The sequence below is a fragment of the Zophobas morio genome, unplaced genomic scaffold, assembly GCF_036711695.1.
Source record: "Zophobas morio isolate AGI-343-1 ecotype UQ-CSIRO unplaced genomic scaffold, CSIRO_AGI_Zmor_V1 ptg000014l, whole genome shotgun sequence".
Lineage (NCBI taxonomy): Eukaryota > Metazoa > Arthropoda > Insecta > Coleoptera > Tenebrionidae > Zophobas > Zophobas morio.
Window position 1 is genome coordinate 5,237,225 of NW_026972119.1, and position 11,414 is coordinate 5,248,638.

General features: G+C 33.4%; 1 protein-coding gene across 1 annotated transcript in view; it reads left to right on the forward strand.

The window, feature by feature from the left end:
• LOC135129218 (homeotic protein ultrabithorax-like) overlaps positions 1-11,414 on the forward strand; it is a 543,629-nt gene that overhangs the window by 313,670 nt on the left and 218,545 nt on the right. The window lies entirely within an intron of this gene.

Genomic DNA, 11,414 nt, shown 5'->3' on the forward strand with positions numbered 1-11,414 from the left:
AATGTTTTGGATTGTAAGAGGTTCTTCCTTGATTGATCCTCGTGGAAAAGATGCGTTTGGTGTCCAGTCTCTTTTTTACCTATATTCAGTCCGAGCTTTGTCATTCGTTTCACATAAAAGCTGGACATTTTTGTGTATCCATGCAGTTGCGCTCTTTAGAATCACTGTATACCTACCTATACCTTTTCGTTGTCATGTGATTTTGAAGAATAATTTTGGGTGTAAATCTCTTGTAAATGCGCCGGGCAATAGAAATACGGACCAATTTCTTGTAACAGAGAACTCTACAATTGAAGAAATTTTGTAACGATATACCAACTAATCATACAAAGATGAACCTTACATGGAAGTGGTTCCACTTGATCACTTGGTGCACTCGTTGCAACTATGAGACAAAATTCCCAAAAACACCAAACTTGACACTAAATCTCAGTGTGTTATCCTAACCAAATTAACAGCATCAGGTCAGTTAAGGATCAGCATCTGAGACTGAGTTGCTGATCACGCCCCTTCTGTCTACTCTTCATCTGATTGTATCAATGAGCGTAGAATAAAATCAGTTTTAAGGTTTAACCCATTATTTTTAGAAATTTCTGTAAATTTTAAGATATAAAAAAATTCACAGTTTTTACCAGACTTAACTAAGTCTGATACTTATAAGAGTTGGAAAACAGAACGTGGAGAGTTTCTTTTTCTTCGTTTATTATTATTTTTATTTCTGATTAGATTTCTTATATCAGAAGTGATGCATCTACTGACTTTGATCTTACTTCACCTAGGAGAAAAGTGAGAAGTTTGTTAACCAAAAAATTGCGGAACTCAACTTTTGTCTTGGTTATCTACTTTGGAACCAAAATATCCGACACATACGTACCTCGGTGACAAGCTGAGTAGTTACTTTTTGTCTTTATTTTTACTCAAAAAAATCATCTTACATGTAGCAAAACATATTTGGGTTATTTACACAACCATGTCATATGTAGAAATGATCTTCTAGAAAAACAGTGAATCTGACGAGATAGTTATATTGCGAATTGTACACTAAAACAGAAAGAATCTTCAAAACCAAATTTACCCTGAAAGCATATAACCTTGATCACACCACTAATGCCATTTCTACAATTTTTTAGAATTAATCCTTGTTAGATGCAGAAAACTAGATAAGGTTGAGAAACAATTATTGAGTTTAGGATGTTTCCGAATTAATTTAATATGTGAATTCATGTTTCTTGAATATATAGATATAGATAAATGTTGTAGCCTCGAAGTAATTGTCATAGACCAGTTGAGATGGCACATTATACTCGTACATAGATTCGACAAATACCGCCGGTTAACAGTTTGTGATTTAACATCTTACTCATTTTCCGTAGGCTGAAACCAATTCTGTTAGAAAGGAAACTGATCTCGGATCGTCAGTTTGGTTTCCGTAGTCAGCAATCCACAATAGACCAGGTCCATGGAATAACGGACTTGATTGAGAGGACCGTAATGACAAACAGTATTGTTCAGTGATCATCTTTGATGTGGATTAGGCTTTTGACAGGATATGTCATCAATGATTGTTTTATAAGGTAAAGTTACAACTCCTGAAATCCTACCTGTCTGGACGAGTCTTCATATAAGTCAAAAAGCTGAGTATTCGTACTTCAAGGAGATCAACGTAGGTCTCCCACGTAACGTCCTAAGGCGTACCTAATCTATGCGTGCAATATAGACAGGATTCATCATGTGACTATCGCAACGTTCGCTGGGACACTGCAACACTTGTCATCGAACGAACGATACACTTACAAACCTCGTATAGCCAGCGATAAGATCCACAAAATGGAAAACACGACTTATTGGTTCAAGTCAGTACATATAAACTTCATGTACCGAAGACCAGAAGAAATGCCACCACGGTTACTAAACTAATTTATAGAAACATAGGCCAATATGGCAAAATACCTCAGGATGACCTTAGATGTAAAATTGAAGTGTAAGAAGGAACTTACTGATGAAGAAGCGTAAAGAGCTGCTATGAAATTGATGTAAGTATAACCAGATTCTCAAACCGACCTGGACTTACGATATCCGACTGTGGGGATGCACGAGTGACAGCAATGTCAAGAGTATTCAGAAGTGACAAAATAAGATACTACCATTGTTGATGTCCTTTTTTACGTGAGAAATTCTGACCTTCCCAGAAGTCTGGGGTATTACATCTCCTTAACCAACGCTAACCTACATCACTATCTGAAGACGACCTAGTGATTCAAACTAGTGTAGTCCACTAGTTAGTGACCGTAAGTGTAGTGAAAAGGGCAATATTGTATATTGTATAGTGTATTTTAGAACTCCGTTCGCCTAAGCCATAACCCCGGGTGATTTCAACAACTATCACCCAGTAAGTAGGCTTTTATCGCCCTTTTTTTGTTAAAGAACAAGCTGTTCCCTTCTTTTCGCAGGTGAGCGTTAAATCTAAGGGTGTCCTTGTCTTTTAGTATAGGGTAAACGGGTTGATGCAAGAAAAGTATAGTCCACTTTCAGCATGGTTGTATGATATAGCGATTGACGCAGCGGTTAAAGCAGTGACGTTAAAAATGTTGAAGCACTGCATTTACATGCACAAGAGGAATTGAAATAGCAATTTTTTTAAGTAATCTATTTCTTTATTATTTACAATTAATAAAAAAAAAAACGAATCGTTTGCTCCATTGTGGCAGTGATTTTTGAGAATTACCATCTCTCAACCGACTGATGGTTGAGAAACCCTGGAATCTGTCAATGTTTGGGACGATTTATGGCTTAGGCGAACGGAGTTCTGAAATATACTTTACACTGAGACCTTAGTGCGATGAAATCTTGTGAACGTTAGTGGACGAAGATTAGTAATTTTAAGCAGTAGACTTAAGAGTTATCAGAAACAAACTGTTGGCTGTTCATGTTTGAACGGTTCAACTAGAAATGAAGGAAAATATCTAATGTACACTTGCGTAGTACTATGTCCTTCTTACATGTACTCGTAGTTAGAACGTCACTTCTGTATCCACTAAAATTTTATGAGCGTACCTAATTATAAAGCCTGCGACGGCACAGTAGTAGGATTAGTGACAATTAAAGAAACCTGGGTCGGTTAGCCTTGAGAAAAAGACCGAAAATAAATAAAAAAAAATTAGTCGAAAGTTGTTTCGACTGAACTTCCCTCGCTTCTGAAGTACAATGAAACATATCCAGCATTTTTGGAAAACTATAAAATTTTATTTTGGAAATGTTATTTTTTTATGAGAACCCCTATAAGTTGAAATAAACATTCGTAAATATGTAGTGTTAAAATAAACATAAAGAAGGGTGCTAGGCGTATATTTCAAATGAGTTTTTACTTTACAAAATTTTGTGATGGCGCCATCAATATTTTTGCAAGGACACGTTGTATTGGTGCAGTGTAATACTACTCTTAATAATAACAGTATTGTATTCCCAAATTTTCGTTCTTTATTTGATCAATAAAATAAATTGAGTCATTCATTATTTTATTCATTCACCCTGTATAAGCAAAAAAAAAATATGAATACAATGATAAATCAAAACTATAAACTCATCACAGTTTGCACATTTTAGACCGCATTAATCCGGTAAAATTTTGAGGTGACGTCATCCATTTTTTGGGGGATTCGCAAATATACCTTGATCCAAAATTTACCATGCTCGTAATAACTTTAAAACGTCTGCAAAATTTCAAAGCATTCGGTTTTGAAAATTCAAATTTAAATTGCAAAATGTTGATATACTTATAATTTTAATTTTTTTTCAAAAAATCTGGACGGGTTCGAGTAAAAATTCAGTACAGATTCGTAAACTGTACGTGTAGAACTATGTTATTCAATACAATTGAAACCCATCTACTATGTACAATTTTGAGGTGACATCATTACATTGTTGGGGAGAATGATTAGACAAAGTTTGGTTCGTCTTTTAGCTTACGCTCAGGAAGTAAAAGAATTTAATCATACTTTGTTTTTTACTTCCCGAGCGCAAGCCATCGGGAGACTGGCTAGTTTCATATTTTCTCGACGTTTCATGTCATCTAGAGTATGAAAAAAGAAGGTTTTTCATTTCCACCTGTCTGATAGGCGGCAAACGACGTCTGTCGTCTGTCGTTTGCCGCCTATCCGTGTCTGTGTCGATTTTAATTAGACAGATATTCTGCTAAACCATTTGCCCAATTATTGTTAAATTTTGCATGTACATTAGGAATATCTTATGGATGGTAAAACACTAACCAAGATTTGTCTTATCATCTTCACCACCGATAATATGACGTCACCTTCAACTTTTACAATAATAAATGTTAACATAAATTTTATAAAAGAACATATTCCTCCATTTATAGTTTATGAATCCATGATGATTTTTGAAAATTGTATAACAACATGTTATACTGGCTTCAAAAAAATATAGTGCATCGACTTTGACTTATTAAGTAGGTACTTATTTTACGGTCATTCATAAAACTCGACAGCTGCAAATCCCGCCAAATGACACCTACCAATGCTACTTTTACCGTCTTCTCAGGCAAGTGGATTTGTGGCAGCACCCAGCTATAAAAGTTAAACTGCAATTAAGTCATAAAAACACTATATTTGACTATGAAATTGGATAACCGAATGCTATGAAATCTTCTGAACGTTTTAAGGTTATCTGAAGCATGGTAAATGGTTAATCAAAATTTGTCCGTTATGCCTCCCCTAAGAAGTGATGACGTCATCGTTCAGTTTTGCCGAATAAATGATATTTAAATTTATAAAATAACATACTCCTGCATAATTTATAATTTATGAATCCATCTTGAGTTATTAGTATTACCACTGACCTGCACAAAATATACCTTGAAGGGCGTTGAGCAGTCGCCCAGGTCAATACATCGCAGTGTATACGCGCGATGTCGATCATGCCACTCACATAAGTGACACGCCACGATTCAGTGGCTCTCCTTAAATTTACACAAATAATAATTATCAAAAATCGGCTGTTGTGAACACAACAAATTGATTTTGTTAACAAAACGAGTATACACTGAAACCTGAATAGAAATAGCTGAAGCTACGCCGCCAAATACCAAGCACAGCTGAGTGCTTTGCAACGTGCCGAGCCATCACTGGAAAGGTATACAATCCCGTCAATGGTAATTACCCTAGACATTAAAAAAAATCAAAACTGTGTAACAACATTTTGCAATTTAACTTTGAAACCACAAAATTGAATGATTTGAAATCTTGCAAACGTTTTATGGTCATCGGAATAGTAAATCGTTAATCATATGCACAGTATTAAGACTTTGTGGTTTATCAAAGCATTCATAGTGTTACTTATAAAACATATTTTATTGCCCTTTCTATTTTCCCGAGAATTTGAGGATACAGCATTTTATTATTACGTATTAGTGTTACACTGCACCTATTCAACTTGACTGCTTCTTTACCTGTTTTTTAACAACCCACAAATTGGAGTATATTAATTTTAGGTCGTAAGAATCATCATACAAAAATAAAAATTTCGAAATTAAATTTTTATAATTTTTCGAAGCTGTATTTTTCGCCTGTACTTTAGGGGCGAGGAAAATTCCATTCGAAACTGTTGAATTGATTCTTGTGAAATTTTATAGCTATGTTGAGAATGTCGTGCAGATGGTAAAACCCTAACCAAAATTTATCTGAACATCCCTACCAACAATTTGTTGACGTCAACTCAATATTTTACGTAGTAAATGCTATTTAAATTTTACAAAATACCATACTCCTGTATTATGATTTATGAATCAACCTTGATTTTGTTTATTATTATAATTTTTATTGTTTAATCCTTCTAGTAGTAAAGCTGTTCCTTAGGTGCATAATAAGTACGAAGCTACTTTTTTATTGATTAAATCATGTACCTACGGTTCACCCCGTTTTCCCAAAAAAAATTTTAGAACACAATAGTGTTACTATTATTATTATTATTATTATTATTACACTGCGTTTGTTCTTCACCTGTACTCTAACAATCCATACATATCTTTATCTTAATTTACAAGAGTTATCATAAAAAAATTATAAATTTTATAATTTTTCGAAGGAAGCTGTATCTGTTCACCTGTACTTCAGAGGCGAGGGAAAATCTGTCTAAATAACCGTAGACCAATTTTTACTTCCCGAGCGTAAACTCAGCAAGTATTGTAATAAGATCCATCACGCGAAAGGCTACTTGTCTCTATAGTAGTGCTTTTATAAAATTGCAATAAGACCATTACGCATGTGTGTTTTGAACCAGATAAGAAGAAATGGTTTTCCGTCGACATAGAAAATATATCTATAGAATAGACGGTCTAATGAATGCAAGAAGTGAAACTTCTGATTTGTTCCATAAATGTACTTTTTTTTTATTCATAAATTCTATGTTAGTTAGTAGTACATTACTTTATCATTATTATCACTCATTTATATGTATTTTTTTGCAACGTTCGTTTTCGCTGGAAGTGTAGAATTTAGTGCACCACTAATAATTTCTCAGATACAGTTTCACAACACAACAACATACACCATAATGGCGATGTTAAATAAACTCGACCTGACCACGTTCAATTTACGTTACAGTGTGTAATCACTAATAATATTGTTCGAGAGCAGCTAAACACCATGTAATTGTTGCCGTCTTTCTTATACAACCTGACTGTGCAGTACCAACCGATCTCTCTTACGATAAAAAAAGAAATCTCTCTACTATAATGACAATTTAATATTAATATTGTCCAGGTGATTTATGGGATACACTTAATGAGCAGGTTGTAAAATTTATGAGGTGGATTTTTCCTGTCTCGTGAATCTGATTTAATTGAGATGATTATTGTGATAATAAATTATGTCTGATTATTTTAGCCGTCTCGTTTTTTTGCCTGCGAGTTTATTTAAATAAAAAGAATCATGTATTCTAGATTTGAAAGTTGGTTGCTAATTAAGAGATATACTCGACGGATGGACGTTTCCTCAATTTTTCAATTAGCTCGAGATAAGAGATAAGTAGAAGATTAATAAGTACAAGGTGCTAGTAAAAAATTCGAAGTTCGATAAAATTTTAATGCAGTAATTTCTCCCTGCCGACTGTTCGGCCAAATTTCCATTTTCTCCCTCGAGGGTGTTCGAGAAATCCATCTTCCGCGAAAATGTTGACTTGGTGCACGTGCACAGGCTAGTACAGTTCGATTTAGGGCTTATATTAATGCGCAGCCACGACGGAGACGACATCCAGGCAGCCATGATTCAAAGTGAACGATGTTCGGACTTAGCCCAAGTTTGTGCAACTTTGGAGCCCCGCGCTAAAGAAAGAAGGATTTATGAGAGGGTTTTTTTTCTTATTCGAGCCTGCTTGCTTCCTTCCTTCCATACATCGATTTGTCTTCTTTTTGTCGTTTAGCATTTAACAATGATTTATTGGTTAAGACAACGAAAGGATCACCTGCACTCTCGGATCGAAGATGTGGATCGCAAGGGAGAAGGAGAAATGGAAAAAGGGATTGGAAGTTGGTGGACCCAGATAAGATGACTTGAATTCAATTATTATTATTAAATCACTATCTTTAGACCCCGCTTTGACTACTTTCTACTTGAACTGCTAAGCACTAAGCTAAATCACAGTGTAAATTATGCCTTTTACAAAGCAAGAAAAAGTTTAAGTTGGGTCGACGCTCTGTATACGCATCAGTAGAATTCGCAGAATTAATGTTCCCCGCTTTTTCCACAACAAAAAGCTTATATACTTTAAAAGCTGTTTTGCGAAAACGGAAGCTTAGATTTGTACCATTTTTTTCTGCTAACGACTTAGTGCAAAAACCTTCTACTAAGTGAGCCGTTTTTGCATAATTAACTGTAATCAGAATATAGACACAAAAGCCTACGATTTGTGTTCATGTATTCATGGGTAATATTGAAAGCTGTTTAGGGGAAAGTGGGTTAAACTGAGATAGTAGGGTCCACTACACTAAAATTTTATTTATTATGCCATTTGCGTCCGTATTTATTTATTAATTAATTTATTTTAACTTTGATATTCGTCTGAATCAAATAAAAAACAAAGAAACAAGAAGAAACATTAGAATGTTGTAGAATAATTTTTTTTTTAATATTACCAGAATTTGTTCATTTTCCATCGCTAGTCTCTTTGTGAGATAGATTTCACAAACTACCGAAGCAATTTCTTTAAAATCATAATTTGATCGTGCAAATTTCCTAACAACTTAAATTTATAGATATCAAATGTTACCTTTTATGTCAAAAATTAAACAAAGAATTCGTGGAATTTTTTCTGAGACTCACATTTACTGAAATTTATAAATATATTTATTATCACCAAATCTTTTATGAAGTTATTCCCAAAATCTATTAAATAAATGTGTTTGAAAAATTACAAAGAACATTTTATAGACATTTTTTTTTTCTCTTGGTATTATCAATATACAACTTTAAGATGACCATTTTTAAGAAGTTTCTAAAACACCTGAACGGTTGCAGTCCATCGGGTGACTCGCTAGACACTTTTATGTTTTCTCCGCGTTTCGTAACCGAAGTACGAAAACATACATATACATCATCTGTCTGTCTGTTTGTCTCTCTTTCTGTCTATCTGTCGGTCCGTTCGTCCGTCCGCCCAGCTGTGCCGTCTTCATCTGTGTCAAATTTTATTAATCTAATAAAAATCTCCGAAACTACTAGACGGATTGTGTATAATCATACGCTTCAACAATTTGTTGTTGTCACCTCCAAATTTTACAACTGTATCTCATTTAAATTTAATAAAATAACATACTCCTTGTACTTGTGGTTTATGAATTAGTGTTGAGTTTTTACCCTAGACATTTCGTTTTTGTGTAAAAAAAATCAAAATTGTGTAACAACATTTTATGACTGTACTTTGAAATTGGGAAACCGATTGCTGTGAAATTTTACCAATGTTCTAAGGTCGTCGTAAGCATGATAGATAAAAACTCAAAATTAATTACGTCATCTTATAATTTTAGGGAAGTATTGTATAAACCCCTCAAACCAATTATTTCAATGGTGTAGCACTTCATGTGTGGTTTAGTTTAATACTTAAAAAAAATGTAAATGGCGCCTGTCAGTTTACATACTCCCATTATAATACCTCAATTGTTTAAAAAGATAGAAATTTGAAATTTGAAATGATAAATTAACTCAAAAACGGTATAGAATCATTATATCCAGGGTGAGTCGCTTAGCACGCGCTCCTCGATATCTCATTAAATATTAGACTTAAAAAAAAAGTTGTACAGTTCTTTCAGGACCATATACTGAAACGTCAACCTTACAGTGTGCTATTATTAAGGTGTAACACACAACTTAGTTTCATCAAATCTCTATATACCTACTTTGATATATTCTGATTCACTCTTTTTTCTTAGGCTTTACAACCATGGTTTAGTTTCGAAATTGTGACACTGTGACGTTGCCAAGTTATTCCAATTTTCTTGAAATTTTTTAGCTTTGGAAAGATTCACAGAGAAAATCGCAACAGGGTTATTCTTAAAATCTGGGTTACAATATTTTGTGGGCAGGTAAATAAAAATATGCGCCTTATTTTGGTAGAAATAAAATTGGAGTTTATAAAAAAAGTTGGTCGAAGGTTATTTGGACAGAACTTTCCTCGCTCCTGAGGTACAGTAGAACAAATCCAGCTTATTCAAAAATTATAAGATTTGATTTTGCGAATTTTATTTTTTATAACTCTTATAAGTCGAAATAAAAATATATTTGTGTCAGGTGAATTTTTCGATTACAAAATTTTGTGATGGCGTCATCAACATTTTTTGCAAAGACACGTATATCAATTTGGACAGATGCAGTCTAATACTAATAATAGCAGTACTGCATTCCCAAATTTTGTGGAAAATGGAGTGATTTTCATTATTTTTTTGGAGCCACCCTGTATAAGTAATTGTAAGAACTGTGAGTACATTACAAGTATAGAGTCATCATATTTTGCATATTTCAGAGCGGATTTAGTAGTTTAGTAGTAATTTTGAGATGACGTCATCAACTTTTTGGGAGGGGATAAACGAATACATTTTGATTAATGGTTTACCATAACTACGATGACCTTAAAATGTTTGCAAAATTTCGGAGCATTTGGTTTTGCAGTTCCAAAGTTAAATTGGAAAATATTGTTATATGACTTTGATTTTTTTTCCAAAACTCTGGATGTCTATATTGAAAATTCAACACGGATGCATAAATCACAAGTGAACGAGTATCTTATTAAAAAAATATGTAAATATATTATAATAAATTTAAAGATGATGTCATCCTGTTGGTGGTGGGGATGTTTAGTCAAATTTTGGTTAGCATTTTACCATCTACATGATATTCCTAATATGCATACAAAATTTTACAACTATCGTATCAAATAAAATCGACATGGACGCCAGACAGGCAAACGGGAACGGAAAACCACTGTTTTCGTACTCTTGAAGTCATGAAACGTCGCGAAAAAGTGAAAGTGGCAAGTCGCCCGATGGACTGATTAATAAATGATAACAGTTTTCAAATATCGATATTTCAGTTTTTTCAAATAGAACACCTTATATATTATTACTGCATCCCATTCTATTTTTTCTTGTCTTTTTTTTTTATTAAGTAGTTTCTGTACTGAAAGTTGATATTGAAATTTTTTACTTTTTTAAACGACACACTGACATATTGAAAGAAATAAAAACAGTACCTAATAAAATAATTTTTGAAAGTGTAAAGTTATTTTTTTTTTAAATACTCTGTGCATTAAAATTTTATTTAACTGATACTATAACAAAGCGCGTACCTCTCTTTGCCAATCAGTTAAATATTGAAACACAGATCTTAAAAATAAGTTGGCGATTTTTTTTTGTGTTACTAATAAACTTCCAAAAATATGTGTAAAAATGGCATGTAAAAATATATAGTATTTAAAAAAACTAAGTTGTGTGCTACGCCTCGAAAACAAAACAATCTGTATAGTCGAAAATAATTTTAATGTACGCCACTCACCATACAACTTTAGTCCCCGACATTTTCTATATCTAATAATAATAATAATAATAATAATTAATAAGATTTCGAAGACCGCTCACTTAATGCCTCACCCTGTATATATTACCTTTGTTTTTTCTAGAGATAGCATCGTCTTCTTGTTTAAATTGTTTACTACGTTTCCAAAGTGGTATAAATCAATTTGTCTTATTTTTGTAGTGGTGTACTTAAAATTTATTTTTTTGAAAATATTACTTTCAGAACATGTGTACAATCTATGTACAACAATGAGTAGACCCTTCCAGGTAGAAGGGTCGTAAGCTCCACCCCCATCATTTTGTCAGTCGGTCCAAGTACCTAAAACGACCATTACGAACA